The following is a 26,611-nucleotide window of genomic DNA, read 5'->3' as shown; positions in this document are numbered from 1 at the left end:
AAAGCGTTTACTTTGGAAATGACCGGCACATTCCACTGTTACAGGAGTTTTTTGTCATCCGCCATCCGCCGCTGTGGGCCGTCTTTAATCCAGTTGTAATTGTCCTTAATCTGTGTGATCCCCATAAGATCTTCACTGAAAGCCATCTGAATTTTCCAGATGGTTTCCACTTGGCTGTCTCTTACACTTTCTGAAAAAACTTTGATGAAGCAAAGCGGCAGTCGATCAGCCAATTTCCTGACAATGAAAATCCAACGAGGGGGCTGCACCACTCCTCCCACAAGGCGTGCTCACAGGTGAATGACGCAACCGACAGGCGTGAAAAAACTCATGCTTGCGCACGAAGGTTCAAGCTTGGCTGATGCAATCACACATGATTCAAATCCATATAGTTTTTGCAAAAAATGAAAAAAGTCCATTACTTTTCTAACAGACCTCGAAAACGGTGCAATGTGGTGGACCTCGCACTGTGTTCGTGCTCGAAAGACACCGTTGTGTGCACAAATCCTTGCACCAGGATCATGCACGCCTGCCCATTGGAACAATGTTTCATGGTGCGCTAATTCGAACTGTTTCATGCTGTTTCACCATATTCGACCAAACTTCACACTATGTGTGAAGGGGCCCTTAACACACAACCCCTTTCCACTGTGTCTAATCTATACTAACCCCACCATTTGAGTTAAGCAGTTATGACCTTGTGTTTGACCTTTCAAGGTCACAGGTCATGTGACCAAGACAGTGAGTTGATATGATTTAAGATTAGTGTTTAATAGTAAACACACATGTATCTTTTACCAGTTGCAGACCTTTCAAGCTTACCCAAAGTCAAAGGTCATGTGAACAAGCCAGGAAACACAAATTGTGTCCAAAATGTTTTGCTTTGGTTTTAGAAAGAAAGCTTTTTGAAAAGATTTTGTTGAAACATCTGAACAAAATGTTTTTGCAATGTTTCAGTAAGATGTTTCATGTATGTTTTCCTAAGATCACAGCATAATGTTTTAGGAAAATGTTTTGAAAACATTTTGATGAAACATTGTAACAAAATGTTTTCACAGTGTTTCAGTAAGATGATTCATGTATGTTTTCCTAAGGTCACAACAGATTGTTTTCAGAAAATGTTTTGAATACATTTTGATGAAAATTTTTAACAAAATGTTTTCCGAATATTTCAGTACGATGTTTCATGAACAACTGAACAACTTGTTGAACAACTAAAGTTGTACATCAAGCAAGAATGGGAAAGAATTCCACCTACAAAGCTTCAACAATTAGTGTCCTCAGTTCCCAAATGCTTATTGAGTGTTGTTAGAAGGAAAGGTGATGTAACACAGTGGCAAACATACCACTGTCCCCGCTTTTTTGAAACGTGTTGCAGGCATCCATTTCAAAATGAGCAAATATTTGCACAAAAACAAAAATGTCTATCAGTTTGAACATTAAATATCTTGTCTTTGTGGTGAATTGAACTGAATATAGGTTGAAGAGGATTTGCATATCATTGTATTCTGTTTTTATTTACATTTTACACAACGTCCCAACTTCATTGGAATTGGGGTTGTATTTTAAAACCATCAAATTGTTTCCTGTGAATAGTAGGGCGACGCAGGACATCACAAGAGTATTTATTAGTAACCATAGGTGTTTCTTTACTGATTTCCATGAAATTGCCATTCTAAACGAGTGTGACTTTTGAAATTTTTGTGATTCTTGCTGGTTGTTTGCTATCTCTCTTTTTGTCCCTCTTTCCTGACCTCATCAGTGGCGCTGGAATTGGGAACACCTGCAATCAATCAATCTGGCAGTATATCAGTCCTGTTCTTTCAACCCATTGTCACCAGAGTATTGAGTGTCCTCAGTGGCATAGTTGCCTAAATTAACATGTCTTTCTTACGGACTACTTTTGTACCTTTTGTGCAATGTTTTTGTGGATTAATTCAAAGTTTGTTCCTGTTTCCAGATTCTCTCCTACCACTGCAGCACCACTGACACCCATCTGGCTCTTGCAGCTATCAAACCGCACACTGGCTGGCTCCCAGTGCTCCAACCTGCCTCATTTCTGTTTCTGGCTTGCACATTTTAAGAAACACATTTGCCATTTTATACAGAATCTGCCTAGTTGCAGTTGAGTCCAACTGTTTTTTCCATTTTTTTTTCCCCTAACAGAATTAGCCTGATCCAAGATAAACTAGGGAAAACTAGGATCAGTTAATCCTTGCCATGATAATCCAGGTAATTCAGCTCTTAACCCTATAATGTTCAGCTCAACCATTTGGTTTATTTACTACATTCTGTTGAAAAAATGTGAGGACATTAAAGGGTTAAAACCCAACAAAGGCTTATTTAGACATGCTGGAGACAATCATCCAAGATAATTAGGTGCAGCCATGCTCACTGACAAGATAAGGTTCCTGTCTCATTGGGCTGTGACAGCATGCAAATGTCAAATGCTAGGGAAATCCCTTGATTTTGATTTTGCACGATGCTCACTGGTTGAAGCTCTTCTTTCTCTTCGCTCACAGAGCATCGCTTCCATCACACCTGGATTTTGATCATTTCAAAGTTGCCGAGGTGACACAGTTCCACACAATCACAGAGCCATCCTGGGCATTAAGAAGCCCCCCGTATATAGTCCCAGCAACTCAATAACATGCAAGAACTGTGAGAGAACTTTGTGAGGGGTTGACAATGAATGCAACTACATTGTGAGTGACTGAAGACAAAAATGAGGATTTGGCATTCCCCATGGACAAGCACGAGCTGCCCTGTGAGGATGCCAAAATAATGAATATGATCGGACAGAGACAGCACTTCTGGAATTGCCTGAGGGAGTCCAGCAGCTGCAGCTCATGGTCAGCAGGCTGGACTCACCTGAATGCAGCAGCTGGGATTATCTTTTATTTTCATCTGTTAAATTAGGACCACAATAGGAATAAGTCTCATGCTGGGGCCCATGAGCCACATGCACACATGGTCAGCCCAGAGATGGGCTTCAGCAATGTAGTCAATGAATACTGGTTATTCCAGAGAACCGAGGAAGACATCTGTCAACAGGAGGACATTGCACACAATCCGTGAGTGATGGTGCCAGATAGGAACTCTTCCTCACTGGATGTTACATATTTCATCCTGCAACTGGCATTTGTGAGAGATCTGTGCATGACAGTACCAGTCAGGAGCTTTTTGATAGCGTGGACTGCTGGACATTACATATTTCATGCTGAGGGAAATCAATCTACAAGTGGGTGAGTGCCCTCTTCACAGTTTTCTTCCTGTTGTATTTTTTTCTCCTCTGTGGAGCTAGGCATTGTTGTTGCTGTTGTTTACAGAGCTGTTCCTTACTTGGTACAGCAAAGGAAATTTCACACAGCATCTATTCACATAATAGCAGGATAATACTAGGTGAACACTTTGTGTGCAAATGCAGATAGATAGATAGATAGATAGATAGATAGATAGATAGATAGATAGATAGATAGATAGATAGATAGATAGATAGATAGATAGATAGATAGATAGATAGATGAGATTTATTATCATTGTCATTACATGAGTGCAACAACAAGATTACATCCACACTCCAATTACCACAGATAAGATACAGCAATTAATCCACAATTATTACTTGTTTACTGTAATAATGGCACACATCAGAGTTAAAGATAACACATATACATTTGACATTATTTATGTGCACTAAACTTTGAAACAGTCCGTTATCCGAATTGAGGCAATGTGAGTGTGGGGGGGCTGCAGCAACATGTAGTCACGCAGCCGCCAGCTTTTGGGGGGCTACAGCAGCTAAAGCTGCGCTGCACCCCAGAGGGGGAAGGGAGTAGCATGAGCGGATGCCGGGATGGGGTGAGGGATGGGAACAGGAGGGGGTGGGGGAGTGGGAGAATGCGTATCAGTCTCTGTCCATGTGTGAGTGGCAAATGAGTTAACTTTATGTCAGTTTCTGTCCGTGTGTGCTGGAGTTACAGAAGATAACAAAGAATGCAGCCAAATGGTTCACCAAATCCATAGAAATTCTTCTGGAGGAAAACAACGGGGCGTTTTGTCCTTCAGAGGCTGATAAGCCTGCCATGTTTATGGTTGAGCAGTGAAAACACCTTTTCAATTTGGACGCTTCACTTTGCCAGATTTTGAGGATTGCGTCAAAACTACTGAACACATTTTCACAAAATTTTCACCACAGATAGATATTAGGCCATGGAAGACTCCACTGAATTTTGGAGGGGATCCAGATTCTGGATCAGGATTTCAATTTGGACGATTCACTTTGCCAGATTTTGAGGACTGCATCAAAACTACTGAATGGATTTTCACAAAATTTTCACCACACATTTTTGTTAGGCTTTGGAAGGCTCCATTAAATTTTGGAGGTGATCCAGATTCTGGATTAGGATTTCACTTTGTAGATTTCTAAGGATTATGTCAAAACTACTTCATTGATATGACATCACAATGTAAAGCCAAGATCAGGAAGACACTATTTTGATTCATCTTGTGAATCAATTATCACATTGCACCATCTTGGACCATTCTGGATTAGTATGCAATTACTGCATTGTGTCGTGGAATCCAGATCCATGTAACGTCCGGGTCACGATGTGAATCACATATGTTATTTTGAGTCCTTGTCAACCCGTCAAAATCTTGGCTTGCTCTTGTTACTGAGAATACTATGGTGGCTAAAAACTAGAAACCACTTACACAAAGTTGCTTTAAAAGTGATGAAGAAAATCCACAGCAATTGGGGCTAAAAATATTTCCAAACTTTGTAGTTTTTCATTAACTGTGCCATTAATGGTGACAGATGTTGCCATTGCTTTTGGTGACAGTAATATTTCAAAGAGCAGCAATGCTTTTCCTCCACGGTGTCAAAACCTGACTCAGAGACAGTATTTGGTGACTTTACTGTGGCATTTTCTGCAAGTCTCTGCTTTTAATTACTAACATCTGTAAGAGTGTATAATATGTGGCTCTCTCAGATGTAAGAACAAGCTGGCACACACACGTCCTCCTTCAGTCCAATTAGGGATTCAACACTTAGCCTTGCTAACTACCTCTCCAACTCACATTTCCTCTCGTGTTTTTCTTCTAATTGGTCGTCTTGGGTTCTGTGTGCATGTGGCGCTGACTGTTTACTTTGGTTTCTAGTATTTAATTTTTAACTTGGTGTTTTTTACGATACCCTGCAGATGTTGCATTTAAACAGCATCTGACACCTAATATGTGTTTTCCTAATGGTTTTACTTCATTGAGGTCTCAGCTCAAGCCATTTGTTTTCCTTCTGTTTGAAAGGACGATGTTGTTGCCAGTCAGTAGATTCTGCAGTCCAGTTTTTACTGACTAATGCTACATTGGTTGGATTTACAATCTAACATATAAGGCTGGCCATGTGTGATTGATATGCACAGCCACAGTAATTAAGCAATCGACACCAAACTTGCTTTGGCGACTGGGGCCCTTAGGTTAAAAACGTATGTACACAAACACACACACACACATATACGGTCAGCCTTATATATTAGATGAGACCCATTCACTGGAGCGCTTATTTTTAAAACTGACATGGTAATCAGGTCAGGTAGCAAGCATCACACTTTACTTACTACATAATAGTGGCTTGCTAGGGTGGACTTTAATTATAATATGAACAGGCCAACATGTGCTACATGCGAGTTAAAGCATGCGTGTGTACGTGCGCTTTAATTACAACCACGGCCAGCTCACTGGAGCCCTTATTTTAGTAGTTCACATAGTACTCAAATCAGGTAGCAAGCATCACACTTTACTTACAACATAGTAGTGGCTTGCTAGGGTGGACTTTAATTATAATATGAACAGGCCAACACACGCTGCATGCGAGTTAAAGCATGCATGTGTATGTGTGCTTTAATTGCAATCACGACCCACTCCCTTGAGCCCTTATTTTAGCAGTTCACATGGTACTCGAGTCGGGTAGCAAGCATCACACTTTACTTACTACATAGTATTGGCTTGCTAGGGTGGACTTTAATTATAATATGAATAGGCCAACACGTGCTGCATGCGATTTAAAGCATGCGTGTGTACGTGCGCTTTAATTACAATCACAACCCGCTCACTGGAGCCCTTATTTTCACAGTTCACGTGGTACTCAAGTCAGGTAGCAAGCATCGCACTTTACTTACTACATAGTAGTGGCTTGCTAGGGTGCACTTTAATTACAATTTGAATGGGCTAACATGCGCCATGTGCGAGTTAAAGCGCGCGTGTGTACGTGCGCTTTAATTAACAACCATGACCCGCTCCCTGGAGCCCTTATTTTTTGCAATTCACGTGATACTCAAGTCAGGTAGCAAGCATCACACTTTACTTACTACATAGTAGTGGCATGCTAGGGTGCACTTTAATTACAATGTGAATGGGCTAACGTGCGCCGCATGCAAGTTAAAGCACGTGTGCGTATGTGCGCTTTAATTACAATCACGACCCGCTCCCTGGAGCCCTTATTTTTCGCAATTCACATGATACTCAAGTGAGGTAGCAAGCATCACACCTTACTTACTTACTAGATAGCAGCGGCTGGCTAGGGTGCACTTCAGTTGCAATCCAAACGGACCAGCGCGCCGAGTACAAGCTAAAGTGCATGTTTTTTTTTTTTATTAAAATGTACCTGCTGTGTACAGCCTGCCAGAGCATTGCAGTGATATGACATGCTATCACCTTTTATTATCATTTACTTGAATCACATGAATTGCTCTATGAAAATTAATGATGACAACATGCACACAATGCAATGCAACTTACTAGCTTAACTAAAGTAACATGAAATATACAATGACATGGCTAAAATTCTTCTCTATTACCCATGCATAGAATGGGTAATTCAGCTAGTACAATATAAATGCAAGTGTCAATCATCCTTTGCATTAAAAAGAATAAAAGCCATTAGAGAGATGATTCATACCTTGCAAGCACGGCACACATGATGATATAAATGTACATATACATATCAAATCAAATCAAATCAATTTTATTTATATAGCGCCAAATCACAACAAACAGTTGCCCCAAGGCGCTTTATATTGTAAGGCAAGTGTTGTGAAAGTGACGTGACACGGACCCACAACAGGGGGCGGTAATGAACGGACAATGGATAAGCCAAAAGTAACAATTTAATGTTGTGAATCGCACAACGACGTACAGACAATAACAATATGGTGGACTGTCAATCATACACCAGGTGACGTGTGGGCAGGCTCGACGATAGAAGACGCCTGGCGAGAGAAGAGCTGGATCCCCACACAGCTTCCACCACCAACGGAGCTGAAGAACACCGGAGCCGCCAAGCCTTGCGCCCCAGGTGGCCGCTGTCTTCAGCAGTCAGACCCGGTACTGCTGGCAGAAAACAGAGACAGTCCTGATGAGTGTGAGTTCGCACACTCAGTAATCCCACAGTCAGTGTTCAGTAAAGGAGGGAGAACCTCCACCTCCAATCACACACTCGTGCAGCTCCTGTTTAAACCACTTATCTGGTTTGGGGTGTGAGGCGAAGCCGTCGCTGTCACACCAAACGCCAATCCCACAGATAAGGACGAACACCACAGGATAACGGCTGCAAAAGAAGTTCAGATTATCACTCAACGGTTTCAGTCAGCAGAGAAATTACCTGAATGGTAGCTGATTTCTCGGCGGGGAGGTGGAGTTGCAGTCCGGCCTTTATGGTGGTGGTGATGAGTAGTGGATGAGTGACAGCTGGTACGGATGATGAGTGACAGCTGTCACTCCTGGTTGCTCCGACGCCCTCTCGTGCTTGAAGCCCGCACTTCAAGCAGGGCGCCATCTTGTGGTGGTGGGCCAGCAGTACCTCCTCTTCAGCGGCCCACACAACAGCAAGGCCATACAATAATTACGGAAAAACCCCAACGGTCGAAACGACCCCCTGTGAGCAAGCACTTGGCGACAGTGGGAAGGAAAAACTCCCTCTTAACAGGAAGAAACCTCCAGCAGAACCAGGCTCAGGGAGGAGCAGTCTTCTGCTGGGACTGGTTGGGGCTGAGGGAGAGAACCAGGAAAAAAGACATGCTGTGGAGGGGAGCAGAGATCAATCACTAATGATTAAATGCAGAGTGGTGCATATAGAGCAAAAAGAGAAAGAAACACTCAGTGCATCATGGGAACCCCCCAGCAGTCTAAGTTTATAGCAGCATAACTAAGGGATGGTTCAGGGTCACCTGATCCAGCCCTAACTATAAGCTTTAGCAAAAAGGAAAGTTTTAAGCCTAATCTTAAAAGTAGAGAGGGTGTCTGTCTCCCTGATCTGAATTGGGAGCTGGTTCCACAGGAGAGGAGCCTGAAAGCTGAAGGCTCTGCCTCCCATTCTACTCTTACATATGTCTGTAATGGTGTTTTCGTGTATGATTTCATTGTGAACTCATTCATGCAATCAGTCAAAAATATTTTGTTGATCAATATATGCTTTAGGTCATCTTCTTGGCCATTGAGATATACACAAAAAATATGGGGGGTTGAACCATGTATTCCTTGACCTTTGACCAATCACCTGTAGATACTGATCAAAGTAATATTTTTTTTTATCAAGTTGGAGTTATCTTGTACGAGGTCTATTTTCAAAAACCATATGGATTTGAATCACGTGTGATTGCGTCAGACAAGCTTGAACCCTCGTGCGCATGCGTGAGTTTTTCCATGCCTGTCGGTTGCGTCATTCGCCTGTGAGCAGGCTTTGAGTGAGGAGTGGTTCACCCCCTCGGCGGATTTTCATTATCAGGAAATGGCGGAATGATTTGGGCTTTTTTTCCATCAGAATCTTTTCAGAAAGTGTTAGAGACTGGCAGCTGGAAACCATTCGAAACATTTATCTGGCTTTCGGTGAAAATTTTACGGGCTTCACAGAGAATAAGGACTGTTACTACAGCTTTAAGGACAGCTTTAAGGACGGCTTTAAGGACGGCTTTAAGGATGCTCGGCGTGCCGCGCTCCATGCCGCCATCGAGAGCCACAAACCACCGGATCATTGCTAAATGGATGGCTCTGTGGAGCCGGACCGCCGTGTGCACTTTCTCTGGTTATCACAAGAGCTGGACATCAACCATTTTCCAGCAGATTTCACTTTTAACAAGACATTTTGTCATGGAAAGTCGAGCAGAGGCTTCGCGCGTCACGACCGATTTGCTGATGGAGCGAGACAAAGGAACACCTCCGTTTTGGTCTCACAGGACGGCTTTGAGATGGTGTTCAGACAGCTGTCGGTGGTTTTTCCATCGAGTGATTATCCGAGAAATTGTGGATGTGCCTGGACATGCCAGAACATGTCCCGTGAGGCTTCATCACGGCGTTGCTGTGCGCCATGCGGCACCGCGCAACGCGCGAAGCCTCCGCTCCTCTTTCCATGACAAAAACTCCTGTAACAGTGGAATGTGCCGTTCATTTCCAAACTGGACGCTGTGTTTTATCCGGGACGTCATCTGACTAGCACAGGAATTGTGAAAAGACGTGGACATCAGCATTTTTTTGGCACATTGAGACAGACGTGCGGAGGAATTCTGCGGACAGCTTTCTGAACGCCATCTCAAAGCCATCCTGTGAGACCAAAACGGAGGTGTTCCTTTGTCTCGCTCCATCAGCAAATCGGTCGTGACGCGGCGAAGCCTCCACTCGGCTTTCCATGACAAAATCTCTTGTTAAAAGTGAAATCTGCCAGAAAATGGTTGATGTCCAGCTCTTGTGATAACCAGAGAAAGTGCACACGACGGTGCGGCTCCACAGAGCCATCCGTTTAGAAATGATCCAGTGGTTTGTGGCTCTCGATGGCGGCACGGAGCGCGGCACGCCGAGCATCCTTAAAGCTGTCCTTAAAGCTGTAGTAACAGTCCTTATTCTCTGTGAAGCCCGTAAAATTTTCACCAAAAGCCAGATAAATTTTTCGAATGGTTTCCAGCTGCCAGTCTCTAACAGTTTCTGAAAAAATTCTTCTTTGAACATGAATTGTACACTGTATAATTTTACAAGATCATAAAGTTTTAATAGTTTTGATTTAAGAAAAAGAGGATTTGTATGTTCAAGATACCCAGCCTTGTGAATAGTTTGTATGGCCTTTTTTTGTAGTAAGAATATTGATTGAATTGATTGTTTAGAATTATTGCCCCATACTTCTACACAGTAGATCAGGTATGGAAGAATGAGAGAACAATACAAAATATGTAGTACATTGTGATCAAAAATATGTTTAACTGTATTAATTATTGCAAGGCTTTTGGAGACTTTGAATGAAATATGTCTGATGTGTGCTTTCCAACTTACTTTTTCATTTTTGACTCCATCTATCTCAACCATTATACGTGGGTTTAATTTATAATTTCCAAACACCATTCATTTTGTTTTATTTAAATTTAAAGACAATTTGTTACTTTCCATCCATCTTTTAATTTTGCTTAATTCATTGTTCACTGTATTTATGAGTTGTTCAAAACTGTCATTGCTGTAGAATATGTTGGTGTCATCTGCAAACAACATACATTTTACCAGTTTAGAAACACTAAAAACATTGTTGATATACAAATTAAATAATTTGGGGCCCAACACTGACACCTGGGGGATGCCACAAGCAATGTCAAGACATCTAGAGGAAGACACCCATTTGAACATACTGAACTCTGTCGCTTAAATAACTGTTAATCCATTTCACAGCCCACCCCCGTATTCCATAACGTTCAAATTTTTTTGAGTGGTATTTCATGATTGATCATGTCAAAAGCTTTTTTGAGATCTATGAAAATTTCTATGGCATATTTTTTATTGTCCAATGCTTTTGATATTCCTTCTATAGCATTAGTTATAGCCAATGAAGTGGATCTATTCATTCCAAATCCATATCGACTTTTAACTATATTGTGTTTTTTATGAATTCTTCTAAACGTCTGTCAAACACTTTTTCCAGGATTTTTGAAAATTGGAGTAGAAGTGAAATAGGTCTGTAATTTGTGAAATTATACTTATTTCCCTTTTTGAACAATGGCATGAACTTATCAATTTTCATTTTCCTTGGGACATCACCATTCTGATGCGACAGATTACAAATATGTGTGAGAGGTGTTTGATATTATCAATAACTTTTTTTACAATTACCATATTAATAGAATTACAATCTAAGCAACATTTATTTTTGTATTTTTTAACTATATTAACTATTTCACGCTCACTAACAGCAAAGAGAAACATAGTAGGAATGTTTTCTGTCAAACCTTTCTTCAAATTCTTGGTTTGGTATTTTTGCTGCCAGTTCAGAGCCAGCATTTACAAATAAAGTATTAAAGTTATTTACTATAATATTCATATCATTGTACTCACCATTAGCATAGACAAAATTATCTGGGTAAATATGTTTTCTTGATCCTTGCTTAATTATACTGTTTAACACTTCCCATGTTCTTTTTGTATTGCATTTATTCTCAAAGAGAATTTTTCTATAATGTAATTTATTTGCTGTTCGCACAACTGCTGTCAACTTATTTTTCTACAACTTATACCTGTTCTCTGAATCTTTCATGTTAAACTTCAGAAATAATTTATAAAGAATGTTTTTTTTCTTACATGCATTTTGTAAGCCTTTGGTCATCCAAGGACAGTTTAAGTATTTTATTGGATATTTTAATACTCTGATGGGACAATGCTTATTATACAGAGAAGAAAATATTTCTATGAAATTATTATAAGCCTCATCTGTCTCCCTCTCTCCACAAATGGTATTCTAATCCTGCAATTCCAAATCTTCAATGAATGCATTAATTGCTTCTTCAGGTTGTACCTGTTTGTAACTGATGTTACGGATTACTGTTCTTTTACAAACATTACAGTCATTTATTGATCTATACATGGCGCCCCCCGAGGCAGATGTGTTTGCTCGCTCCGCATCTGGATGCTGGGTTTTCCTTTTTTTTCTCTTTTTTTCTTATGTGTTTTTTCTGGCTTTTAAGTGTTGTGCACTGCAGACTTACACCAGGCAGGTACTCTTGGACATTGCTTTGCACAATACTGTTTTTTCCGGATATATTCCGCTAGAACTGCAACTCATTGTTCAGCCCCACAGTCACCGCCAGCTTCCCCAGGAAGGCCTCGAAACACCGGCCCTCGAGTGAGTACGCTGACCCAAGCAGAACGTTGGGGAGGCGGCGCCGTAAGCAAAGTAAGAGAGGCGGGCTCCACGCTAGGCTAAAGGCTCGCCCGAGCAGACTACCGCTTCCCAGCCTCTTGCTAGCTAACGTGTGGTCTCTGGAGAACAAACTGGGCGAGCTACGAGCTAGGATAACATCACAGAGGGAAACCAGAGAGTGCTGTGCTCTTATTTTCTCCAAAACCTGGCTCTTGGAAAGCGTTCCAGACTCCGCTGTTCACTTGGAGACCCACTCATTGTACCGGGGGGACCGGACTGCTACCTCCGGTAAGACGACAGGGGGAGGTGTGTGTATCCACACACTAACTACTCCGAGGCTCTCAGCCAGCTGCGTGACGTCATCAGCGCACTGGAGACGGCTCATCCTGACACTGTTTTTATCGTGGCTGGTGACTTCAACCAGTGCAATTTACGGTCTGTACTCCCGAAATACTTCCAGTATGTGGACATTCCCACCAGGGGGAAAAACACCTTGGAGCATGTTTACAGCAACATACGTGGTGCACTCCGGGCCATCCCCCCTTTGGTGACTCAGATCACATCTCTTTGTTTCTGTACCCGGCCTACAGACAAGAACTCAAGCAGTCGAACCCTGTCACCAGACAGATTAAACTATGGACACCAGAGGCTGAGAGCACTCTACAGGACTGTTTTGCCACAATTTACTGGGATATTTTTAGAGCTGCAGCCACCCGAGAGGACACCTCCGTCAGCATAGAAGACTATGCTGAGTATGTGACTGGGTATATCAGCACTTGTGTTGAGAACATCGTACCCACCATACAAGTGAGGAGGTTCCCCAACCAGAAGCCCTGGGTAAACAGAGAGGTGCTGCACTTGCTGCATGCTCACACTGCTGCTTTTAGATATGGCAATGAAGCCGAGTACAAGGCTGCACAGTACAGACTGGAGAAGGCCATAAGAGCAGCCAAGAGAAAGCACAGAGAGAGGACAGAGGACTTCTACTCTAATGCTGACCCCAGGAGAATGTGGCAATGTTTGGATCTCATCACAGACTTCAGGACCAGCTCCAGAACCACCACCATCAGCTCATTGGACAGCCTGCCAGATGACCTCAACGCCTTCTACACCCACTTTGAGAGCCCCACCCCCACCACCTCTACAGAATACAGACTCACCGCGGCCACCCAACCCCCCCTCCCCCGCCAGTCATCACATCAGCCCAGGTACACAAAGCCTTGAGGAGTGTCCGCCCCCGGAAGGCTGCTGGGCCAGACAATGTACCAGGACGCGCCCTCAGAGTATGTGCTAACGAGCTGGCTGATATTCTCACCTCCATCTTCAACCTTTCCCTCAGGCAAAGCATCATTCCGAGATGCTACAAGACCACCACCATCGTCCCCCTCCCCAAGATGAACCCCCCATCCTGTCTGAATGACTTCCAGCCAGTAGCACTCACTTCAATCATTATGAAGTGCTTCGAGAGAGTGATACTGTCTCACATTCATAACAGCATCCTGGACACCACTGACCTACTGCAGTACGCCTACAGGCACAACCGGTCTACGTCAGACGCCATCACCGCCGCCCTTCACATCTCCCTCTCTCGTCTGGAAAATAAAGACTCCTACATTAGGATGCGCTTTATCGGCTACAGCTCCGCCTTCAACATGGTCGTCCCCCACAAACTCACCCACAAACTGTTAGCCCTCGGACTTCACCCCTCCCTCTGTGACTGGCTGCTCAACTTCCTGACTGGCAGGCCATAGTCTGTCAGAATCAGGAGAAGGACGTCAGCCACCATCACTACCAACATGGGTCCCCACAGGGCTGTGTCCTGAGCCCCATCCTCTACACACTGTTCACCCACGACTGTGTCGCTTCCCACCCCAACAACACCATCATCAAGTTTGCCGACGACACCGCCGTGATAGGACGCATCACTGGCGGAGACGAGGTGGCCTACAGGAGGCAGGTGGACAGTCTGGTGACGTGGTGTGGAGACAACAACCTCACCCTCAACACAGACAAGACCAAGGAGATGATGGTGGACACGAGGAAGGAGAGGAGGCCTCACCAGCCGCTGTTCATCTGAGGTCTTGAGGTGGAGAGGGTGAGGAACTTCAAGTACCTGGGGGTCCACATCAGCGATGACCACACCTGGACATTCAACACCACACAGGTGGTGAAGAAGGCTCAGCAGCGGCTGTATTTCCTGAGGAGGCTGAGGAAATTTGGGATGGCACCCAAAATCAGCAACATCTACAGCTGCATCATTGAGTCAGTCCTGACCACCTGCATCAATGTGTGGTATGGCAGCTCTACTGTGTGGGACCACAAACGCCTGCAGAGAGTGATAAGGATTGTGTCTAAGATCACCAGGACCCCACAACCCTCTCTGCAGAGCATCTACCACTGCAGTGTCCACAGGAGAGGTGTCTCCATCATCAAAGGCCCCACTCACCCCCAACATGGACTATTCACACTCCTCCCCTTAGGCCACAGGTTCAGGACTGTGAGATACAGAACCAAAAGGTTCAAAAACTCCTTCTTTCCCACAGCCATTAGACTGTTAAACAGCTGAACCCCCCCCCCCCCCCCCCCAAGGACAGAGCCCCCCGTCACTGGTCACTTTATCTGCTATTGGACACTTTACTATATTACGGACACTTTATTCTATTCCACTACAATACCTGTTAACTTGAATCCATTGGCTCAATTGCACTAAATTGCATGAAACCATTTACTGCTGAATGTTGCACAACAATGAATGTTGCACACTGATGCACTATCATGTACATATCATGTAGGCATTACACAAGCATATTTTATATTTCCCTTCTTACAGTGTATATTTATTTTTATTACATTATTACATTTTTATTACATTGCTTATTATATTCTATTGTTCTTACCAGCATGCTTATTTTATGTTATTTCATTTCCCCCCCCCCCCACACACACACACACACACACACACACACACACTTATTTAGATATTTTATACTTAGTTATCTATCTATATATTTGGGCATCCAGTGTGGGCAGCAAAGTAAGAATTTCATTGCACAGGGAAACATGTTTCTTTACTGTGCATATGACAATAAAAGCTTTGAATCTTGAATCTATATTGTAAAAACTGGTAGGTGATCAGTTATGTCACATATAAGCAGCCCATTGACTGTATTGTTTGACGAGTTATTAGTGAAGCTATTATCGATTAAGGTTGCGCTGCGTGAAGTGATCCTACTGGGCTTTGTGATTAATGGAAATAAGGACAAGCTATACATCCTATCAATAAATTCCCTATTGGGTTTGTGATTGTTTGGATTCAGAATATCAATATTGAAATCTCCACATATAACTATGGGTTTATCATTGACAACTGAAAACAATGTTTCCATGTACTCATTAAATGTGTCAACACTTGACCCAGGTGATATAATAAACACAGCTTATGATAACATTCTTTTGCTTCTCGTTTTGTATTTCAATGGTTACGCATTACATTACATTATCAACTACTAATGACATGTCATTTATAATTGAATATGATTGTTTTACGCACATACAGTGCTACACCACCACCTGTTTTATTTTGTCTATTAATATAGTTTAAGTTATAATCATCTAATTCAAAAATAATTCCTTTGTCTTCATTAAACCAGGTTTCAGATATAGCTATGACACTGAAAGGCTGACTAAACATTTGTAAATGGTTGCATATTTCATTGTAATTAGTTTACATACTTCTGCTGTTGAAATGGACAATAGACAATTTACTTTTCAAAATAAGATTAGAGTTGCACTGTTCTTATGTTAATAGATGACAAAAATATATATATATATTATCTGGATCAATATCTGTCTCTTTGTTATGACAATTGTAGTCAGTGTATTCGAATACATTCAGGTCCAGTAGTTGGAGCTGTTGGATTCTCTCCAGCAGCTCTGTATTATTGTTCTTTTGTTTAGACATATTCAGGTCAATTGTCAAGATGGTAAGTGAGATGTTACCTTTATGGATTCCTAAAGCAGGTACAGTACATACATTGTGTCATTGTGCTCACTGATACTTGTCCAGTTCATCCAAATGTCTAACTGTAAGAATCTTGGCTTCCTCTGGTGATCGATTTAGTTTGATAAAGATTTTGCAGTTTGCTACCCATGTTTGTTGGATTTTTTTGTTGTTTCTTGAGACATCTTGCTTTCTTGGCAATTTCAGCATTCTTCTTTATGAAGTGTTCATTCAAATATGCACTATGATGCCTTTCGTTATTGTTTAGAAAACCTCTTATTACTTTCCTTCATTGTAGTTCTCTACATTGGGATCTTTGTCTAGATCTAGGTACCTACCTGTTCAATGTTTTGTGGCAGATGTGTAGTTCTACTCTCTGCAAACACAAGAGAGCTGCTTCTATAGAAGAAACTGCTCTATACTCTGCAGGCAAAGAAGAATTGTTCATAAAAAAAGGAAAGAAAAAAAAAAAACTCATTTCTTTTAACCCCATACTAATATGCTGGCAACATCACCCAAGTCATCCAGAGGCATATATTTTTAACTTATGGTTCCAATTTTAACCAAACTAATTTCAGACAAGTTATTTAAATTAACGTCACATCTGAAGTTTTATGAAGTGAAAATATCAGATATATGTTTTAGTTTTAAAGTAATGCGCTATTTTTTAAGGTTTTAGTGTGGAGATGCTGTGCCCAGTGCATTATGGGTAGGGTAATCTCAATACATTCATGACAGGAGAAATGCATTTGAGACGCTCTGATCAGGCTCCACACGGACAACAGCATTAAACTCTTTGTATATTGTGCCTAAAACTCTCGTGAATATATTCTCTGGGTTTATAGATGTTGTTATTGTGTTTGTGTTTATTAAATTCCACGCATCTTAAACATAGCAGACATGGATTATCTGGAATTTTGTTTTGGCAAGTTTTCATGGTCTCTACAACTGGTCAGTAGTGTTCATGGCAGTATTCGCCCTGAAGCTGGGCAGACACTGCATGATATTTTCAATCACTGTACTCGGTTCCAGCTCAAACTGTACGACAGAACCGCACAGTGTAAAAGTTCAGAGCGCCTGATTTATGTTCTCACACACATTGTACATTCAAAAACCACACGTCAGACTAGTGTTTCCAGAAGCAACATGTAAACAACTTTTTTTTTAAACTTAATTTACATTTCTTATTTTTTACAAAAACTCTCAATGGGAGACATCAAAGTTAAAAAAAAAAAAAAAAAACATTACAAGACTTTACATGAGTTGAAGAATAAGGGGGAAAAGAAACAGAAGCTGCTCTCCCAAAGAGATGATCACTGTTATGCTCTCTCCGGTGTTTGCACAGGCACAGTGCGAGAGGTTGGACGCATGTAGCTCTTCAGCAGATGGATACCCTCACGATGGCCGACCAGAATATCAAACAGGTTTGATTTTCATCTGACCATACGATTGGCGATCAGGAGGTGGTCGTGAGATGTTAAACGCAGCTCATTACTACATATATACTACCCGATGCAGGACGCGGGATTAACCTGAAACTTGGCGCGATCCAAAAAATTCTCGCACGCGTGAAAAATCAGCTGAAAAAGGGCCAAAACTCGCACAGTGTAAACCCAGCTTAAGTACTGAACGTCTGGCATCAGTAGATCATGGAAGTGTTCTATTTATTTTGACACCGCTTATATCAGATGGTTATCTAATTACAAATTGTTTTTTTTTTTTTGAAAATGCCTCTTTTTTTTTACAAATAAAAATGTCATATTTTACAAAAGCAGATTTATCTGTAAACTCCAACACACGACACACCTCACATTAATGTGTTGGTTTACATAGAATGAATGAGTCAACCAATCAGTGTTAGCAGAGGCACATTTTACCCAGAATCCTTTGCCATCTGTCTTTGTTTGTTACAAAACTTCAGAATTAGTGCATTATTCAACATTAAAAGATATATGTTATATTTTAACTTTGTACAAATGACAGAATTGACATTAATGGAGATATTCTATCAGTATTAATTTTATTTATACACCAAACCATAAGTCAGCACTGCTTTATTTTCCAAGACCTCCACCTGATGGCAGCTCTGTTATTGACTAAGAGTTGATCTTCATTGCTTCTCTGCTGGACTCTATGTAGTAAACATATAGTAAACAGGAGCTTCCAGCAGGGGGCAGGGCGCACAAAGGCAGAAGTGCTGACTCATTGTTTGTCTGTCATCGCCTTTGATGTTTCCAGAAGCGATCGTGGTGTTAAAACTCAAAATCAACTTGTTAACAGTTGCAAGTGTACCAGAGACAATACTGGAATTTATCGGTTATCTGTAGCTTCTGATAAATTTTTGGGTGGTTTATCGGTTTAGCTTTATAAAAGATAACTTTTCAGTTATCTGATTATCTGTTATCAAAGCTAATTTTTTGGTTATCTGTGCCCACCACTGCTCTCAGAGTAGGATAGGACTCCAGTTCATGAAGAATAAATTTCTGAGAATTTTGGCTATATCTGTGTTGAAGCAGAAATAAAGTCAAACCACTGTGTTGCATACAGACACAGTGGTTGTCTTGCTCGGCCCTGGCTCTGGGTTTAGGTCTTGATTCTTAACGTAATTCTCTCTGATTTTCAGCTTTGACTTCTGGGACAGACATTCAGAAAGACTTGCAATTTTTGCCCAATTTCCAGTCTAACACAATTTTTTTTTAGTCAAAGCCGATATTACATGAGTAATATCGGCTTTGACTAAAAAATATCGGGACAAACATTCAGAAAGTCTTGCAATTTCTGCCCGATTTCCAGTTTTAATGGAATTTTTCAATGAAAGCCGATATTACTGATGTCATTAGACCAAATTAATACAATTGTGACAAAAAAATTGAACAAAAAATTTAATCGGCTGAATTCATGTCCGGAGCTTATGGGACAGACATTCAGGAAGACTCACAATTTCTGACCGAATTCCAGTTTTAACACAATTTTTTTCAGTCAAAGCAGATATTACTCATGTCATTAGACCACATGAACACCATTCTGGCAAAAAATTGAATGCAAACTTTTTTCGGTCGAATTCAAGTCTTATGGGACAGCTATTCAGAAACTCACAATTTCTGCCCGATTTCCAGTTTTAATGCAGTTTTTCAGGTAAAGCCAATATTACTCATGTCATTAGACCAAATGTGCGCACCATCCTGACAAAAAAAATGAACAAATTTTTTTTTCGGCCAAATTCATGTCCAGGGTTTAACGGGACAGACATTCAGAAAGACTCACAATTTCTGCCTGATTTCCAGTTTTAACTCAATTTTTTTTTCAGTCAAAGCCAATATTACTCATGTCATTAGACCAAATCAACACCATTCTAACCAAAAATTGAACTAAATTTTTTTCTGCCAAATTCATGTCAGGGCTTACAGGACAGACAATCAGAAAGACTCACAATTTCTGCCTGATTTCCAGTTTTAACGCAGTTTTTTTTAGTCAAAGCCGATATTACTCATGTCATTAGACCATAGGAACACCATTCTGACAAAAAAATTGAATGAAAACATTTTTTGGCTGATTTCATGTCCAGGGCTTGTGGGACAGACAATCAGAAAGACTCACAATTTCTGCCCGATTTCCAGTTTTAACACAGTTTTTCAGTCAAAGCCAATATTACTCGTATGATTAGACTAAATGAACACCATTCTGACTAAAAATTGAACCAAATTTTTTTTTTCGCCCGAATTCATGTCTGAGGCTTTTGGGACAGACATTCAGAAAGACTCACAATTTCTGCCCGATTTCCACTTTGCATTCTCTGATGTAATTCTCTCTGATTTTCTGGTTTTGAATGTCATTAGTTTTACTTGGTCATGTAAATCTCAGCTAGATTCTGTTAATTGCTTTTCTTTGTGTTGCACTTTTGTCACTGGTTCATTCTGTGGTTATTGTATTCTTTCAACCTAGTCCCTTTAGTTACTTTAGTCTTAGCTTAGTTCTGTTTATCACATTTATTGTATAATGCCTTAGTCACAAGTTTAGGTTAGTATTCATCTTCAGTGTTGCTTATCTCACAAAGGTGTTCATTTGGTCTAATGACATGAGCAATATCGGCTTTGACTGAAAAATTTGCATTAAAACTGGAAATTGGCCAAAAATTCTAAGTCCTTTTGTATGACTGTCCCATAAGCCCTGAACATGAATTTGTCCGAAAAAATTTTTCCTCCAATTTTTTTCTCACAATGGTGTTCATTTGGTCTAATGACATTAGTAATATCGGCTTTGACTTACAGGACGGACATTCAGAAAGACTTGCAATTTCGGCCCAATTTCCAGTTCTAACAATTTTTTTCAGTCAAAGCCGATATTACTTGCGTCATTAGACCAAATGAACACCATTCTGACTTAAAATTGAACCAAAACGTTTTTTGGCCGAATTCATGTCCGGGGCTTTTGGGACAGACATTCAGAAAGACTCACAATTTCTGCCCGATTTCCAGTTTGCATTCTCTTTTTCCAGTTTTCCTTTTTCCAAATTTCCAGTTCTAACAATTTTTTTTCAGTCAAAGTCATTTTGTATTGTTCGAAGTTGATATCATTAACACCTATCTGGACACACCCAGCTCCATTACTCTGTCCACTGAAGCAGTAGCGCCTCCACAGTCGTGCGTCTCAGAAGCAAGCGGAACCACTCATGACATCACTCCTCGTCTCGTCTCCAGCTACGTTTTCTGCACATCAGGTGACAGTGCCAGCCGAAGTGGCTATGTAGCAATCGACGTCACAACCTGCAGTTGAAACAGCCGAAGCACGTACCGCTCCTCAGCCGGCCATAATGCTGGCTGATTCTGACTCTCTACCCGCTTCTCCACGTGTTGCAGCAACATGCTCTACATCTCCATCTTTGGCCAAGCCAGCTGATTCCGACACTGCTTCTCCACGTTCTGCAGCAGGGCACCCTACGCCTCTGTCTACAGCCAAGCAAACAGATCATGATGCCTCTCCAAGATCATCTGCTGAACCAGCTGAGACAGCCCAGATGAGCACCGCTCCTCGGTGCTTAGTGCCGCCAGCAGCAGTATTGATGGAACGGCCATCGCCGAAGTTCTCCTCTTCTCATCCGTCACTCACCCAATCACCAGGGTTCCACCCACCGAGAAATCTTGCAGCCATGATCAGCGGGACTGTGAGTTTTTTATTATTTTATTTCTTGTCTATGCTGTACCATTTTCCATGTCGGCAGGGGGAACTCTGTCATGCCATTTTACCGGGCATCACATGGCACTGGCTGTCCTCGAATGCAAAATCATTACCAGTCCTGCTATTTATCCAACAAGAGTTGTGTTTTCTGGGCTTGTTTATTATTTGCATTGTGTTTGGAAGAAAGTTGACTTCTTTCTTTATTAGTCAATTACCTGGGTCCATAAGAGGCCAGTGGTTTTGGTTAGTCCCCCATATAAACCTGCTGCCATTCCACCTGTTTTTCATAGTTCTGACTTTGCACCTCATACTAAAATTCCCCAGTTTGTATATGCCCACAGCTGGTGAAATAAGCTCCTCAGAAAGTGTCAGCAAGTTAAACTGCTTGGAGGTTTATATCACAGCCTGGGTTGGTTCCTGCATACACCTGCCATTCTGCTAGTGACCTTGAGTCTTTGTTATGGTGGTTTGGGGTAGTATTGGGTCCCTGTCTCCCACACAGTTCATGTTTTGACCAAGTAATCTCTCAAAGTCCTCATGCGGTTAATGTCTCCTCCAGATACAGTTTTGGAGTTCCGATGGATAACTGGCCTCTGCGTCAAATTAATCAGTTTATGGACTGTTTGCTTTCCCCATGTAGCTCCTTTCTCAGCACATTGCTCCCCTTTGGCCTCGTCAGGTCTTAGCTCGGTGCAATCTTTTTGATTTCGTCCCTCAAGTATCTCCCGTTATTTTTGGAGTTGGATGTTTTTTTTCTGGTTGCTCCCTGGGTTCCCAGTTTTTTGCGGGGGTTGCAGGCAAGCAGGCCTACTCCTTCCTTGGTTTATTGTTTGGGTCGTTAGTTCATGTCTGTCCTGTCCTTATCAGGACGTTCTTTGTGCAGCACACCCTGTCTGGTTCCTGACCCCTGCCCTGCCTCAGTTCCTGCTCAATTTACCAATAGACCCCCCGGATATATCACTGCACGCTAATTGGTCTAGTGGTCGCCCCCCTGACTCTCCCGTGGGCCACAATGGTGCTCCGGACCGGTCCCCTGGTGTCCGTTTGGCTCGGGGCCTGCCATTCTGTCACCCAGTTGGTGGGCTTCCTGATTTTTGTTGCCCATTCACGCCCATGTCTCCGGTCCCCTTATTTTTGTTGTGGGGCCCTTGCCCTACAGTCACCTGCCTGTTGGGCGTTTTTTGTGGGTTTCTGCCATTTTCAGTGGTCTTGTGGCCCATCTCCAGTCCCCCACCAGTCCACCTGTGATCGGGTATGTGGGTTTTTGCGGGTTTGTGGGTAGGGGGGGTTGTTTTGGCAGCCTTCTGGGTTGGCTGCCTTAGGAGGGGGGTGCTGTCATCCTCGGCCCCGGCTCGGGGTTTAAGTCTCGATTCTCAGCATAATTCCCTCTGATTTTCTGGTTTTGCATTTCATTCTGCAGCACTTTTGTCACTGGTTCATTCTTTGGTTATAGTATTCTTTCACTCTTGGTGCCTTTAGTTACTTTAGTTTTAGTTTAGTTCTGTTTAGCACATTTATTGTATTATGCTTTACTCACAGGTTTTGGTTAGTATTCATCTTCAGTGTTGCTTAACATATTATGTTCCGTTTATCATTTATTGCATTCTCTGTTTATCAGTTATCTTGTTTTATTTATTGCACTATTCTGTAGTCACCTGTTTAACCAAGAGTTTGTTTGGCCATCATCATTTAATGTATTCACTTTTGTTTTAACCAGTGTCAGTTCTATCCTAGTTTCGTTTAATATTAGGTTTCTTGTTCTTTCCCCTTTTTAGACCAGTCACAGTATTTCTTAGTTTTACCCCTTTGTTTACCTCAGCCATTATTGTTTGTCTGGAACATGTCACATTATTCACAGTTAGTTTTTCTGTCGCTTACTTCTCTTGTCCCCTCTGGAATCCTTTATTGACCCCTACAGCTACTACCCTGACATGGCCAGGGTTTGGTGTTACTCTTTTGCATGTGAATGTTGTTTGAATAGCCCTCTGGCTGCTGGCTCCATGCATAAAAGCACAGCATATATGAATGGAGGTGATCAACATAAGAGGGCCTCATATAACCTCACGTGGTCGACCAAAGAGTGTCAGTGGAACAAATAATTCACTACTTGGCCAGTGAATATTGTTGAATAAGCCTCTCTTGCTCTCGCTCTCACTCATAAAGTGCTGTTTGCACATATGAATGGGGGGGGGTGTTAACAGGGCCTCAAACCGTGAAGATAGGTTGTTTACAGTGCAGGAACACATTGCAAGAGGGAGTCAGACTCCATGGAAGTAAAACGTTTGTGTTGTAAGCCTTTGTGTAATCGCAGACAGAAATTGCTTTGAGATGTGGCATTAAGACAAACAAAACGCATAGACCATTTTGTATATATTGTTCAAAATGTGAATTTGTGTTTATAGTTAGAACCTTTATTTTGTGCATTCTTTTGTACAAGATTCCAAACAACCTTTATAAAGTGTCAAAATAGGTATCTATTATAGTATGCTGTGTTTTGAATAAATGTGTGTAAAAATTATTTCTGCTTTATTTTTTCCTTTCTTATTTCTGATTGTAAACATTTATTACACTTATAAAACACCATAGCATATATATATATATATATATATATATATATATATATATATAATGAACGTACAGGTTGTCCTGAAAAAAGAGAGATACCACTTGATTGTGGGATGCAGGGTGAGCTTTTAACAGCAATAATAAAACATTCATGGCAGGCGAGTGAACTGTCCAAAAAATGCCCTTGGAACCCAGAGGGTTAAACATATCCTAGCATGCCTTAACCCAGCCACTACACCCTGCTATTGAGGTGGGTGCCATCACTGAGGTGGTACCTAGATTTACATAATTTGATAGTATCTCACTAGGCGTGCTGACAAAACTCATAACGTCTATGTGACGGTGTGTGTCCTGAGTTCTTGGCCACCGGGAGGCACTGGTCCTGTCTCCTTCTCCAAGGCTATAAAAGGGGGGGAGTTCCATTCTCTCCCGGGTGTAACAAAATTACATGCCTCTCAATGGGGGACCAAAATAAATATGTAATGAATATTTGCTAAGCCTCACACGGAGGCACCAAAATAAATATGTAGCAAAATTCTATATTGTCTGACACGTGGGCACCAGAAATAATGTAGTGAATTTATAGGTCCTTCACACGGGCGCACCAAAAATAAATGTAACAAAATTAAATTAATTTAATTATTTGGAATGAATGGCACCCCACACCGAGGCACCAATTTAATGTAGTGAAAGTATTGTTAAACTCCCAAATTGAATTAAATTGGCCAAGACCTCATTTAATGGGTCACCAAAATAATGAACAGTTTTAGGGTTTAATAATTATTATTTAAATAGGATAAATCTAATTGTCATTTATGGGCACCATTTGCTTAACTCGTGAGATGTGAAAGAAACAAAAATGAAGCTTAAAGACTTTAAGTAAATAAATCTGATTACAATTTATTGATGAAATTTGAAGCCAATTATTTTTTAAAAAAATTATTAAACAAACATATGAATATGTTTAAAAATAAGCCACTTTGCAACCATTGACAACAACCCTTTTTCTGGAACCTTTAACTGGGTCTGATAGCTGATCCGTTGAAGAGGTGGTTCGGACGGGCCGTGCGTCCATCCGTCGTTGATGTAGGCTCTGCAGCATGCTCACTTGGGTCAGGGGTTAACTCAGTGGGCTCCCCGGGTGATCCCAAAGGCTTGTGTTGGCTGGCTTTACAGACAGGATGGCTGCTTGCAGTCAGGTCGTCAGCTTGCTGGACCACAGAGGTGTAAGGCATTTGTTGAAAATGGTTTCTGGTAGTTTTTAAAAAGTTTGTTGGAGCCAGATTAAAAGTCTTGGTGAATTTTAAAAAAGAAGATAAAACTTTTAAAGTGTTGGAAAATTACAGAAAAAGGAAAGTCGCTTTTCTGTCAATTCACTATATTTTGAAAGTTTCAGCTCGGAAGTTCTCTTAAAAATCTGAAAGACTTGATGAACCTTAAAAATGTCAATTTGTTAAATAGAATAATGATAAGTGAATGAAACAATGAATGGATGCCACGTGGTAGCATAGCTTAGTTAGCATGGGGTCCTGTCAACCCAAAAATGAAAGTTAAGCATTTAAAGAGAAGAGAAGAGGGAAGGCAGGCACTTCAAGAACAGGAGACGAGAGAGACGAGAGAGAAGGGGCCAGAGAAAACCCTATTCTAACTTTTTAAAGGGGACTGACATCACTAAACTCTGCCCATTCAGGGTGTGTAATTTCACAGAAACTTCATGTGTTCAGAAGGGCAGACAAAAATGATTTGTCTGCCCTTTTGATTTGTCTGAATGATAATTTAAACACATTAACCATTTTGGTATACTATTTGTTCTAAGACACTTGAATGGATACACATTATTAATAGTCACTTAAACACATCCTTTGGATTAACAGAATACTTCACGATCAACATGTTGATAATGCAGAAAGATCACACTTAAACACACATCAGTTACAAGGAACACATGTCAATAAAATGGAAAATTATATGCAAAGCATTTTGTTTGATTAATCAGTACAAACAACATTTTTATATATGAATAAAACAATACTGATGCATTTTTTTTAAGCAAAGGTCTTTTCTTTTACTTAGACGTAAAGATAAAAAAGCTTGTTGTCAAGAAAAAAAAGTTTTATGACTAGGTCTTATCATGGGGGGAGAGCCTCTTGCACTGTCGAGAGTTCTGGTCTTGACGTGAGGCCATTAAGGTGGGTTCTTCAGGCCTGGGAAATTTCAGATTGTGACGTGAAGCCATTATAATGTCATGTAATTCATAGTGACCGAAATTTAACTGATAAAAAAGGCAAGGGTCTCCTTTGAAGAACTCTGAGTTACAATTCTGTTTTTGCTGTGAAGCACAGTGTTGAGGCCCAAAGGGATATCTCCAAGAGCTTATCTACAGATCTCCAGATGGCACAGGAATTTCTCAACTGGGAGTGAAAACACAGTCTCTGTCCTCGGTTCCAAAGCTCAGGTTTTTGTTGAGACAGCATTAATATATTTATTTAATTAGGGTGAATCGAGGCCATGTGCTACATGGGGCTCTTCCTCCTCTGGATCACAGTTTGGGGAGCGGCCACGTGCTTCTGGTTCTGGCTTGGTCCTCTGGTTCATTCCGCTACACCTTCCCTTCCTCTTTCTTTAATTTTTAAAATAAATGCCCTACAAAGGGTTTAAAAGGTCTGTTGCTTCTGTGTGTGCCTTACTTTTTTGTTACGGCTTTTGAG

The sequence above is a fragment of the Thalassophryne amazonica genome, chromosome 16 (assembly GCF_902500255.1).
Source record: "Thalassophryne amazonica chromosome 16, fThaAma1.1, whole genome shotgun sequence".
NCBI classification, from domain to species: Eukaryota; Metazoa; Chordata; class Actinopteri; order Batrachoidiformes; family Batrachoididae; genus Thalassophryne; species Thalassophryne amazonica.
The sequence above is the reverse complement of the archived record's forward strand: the minus strand, read 5'-3'. Positions refer to the sequence as shown.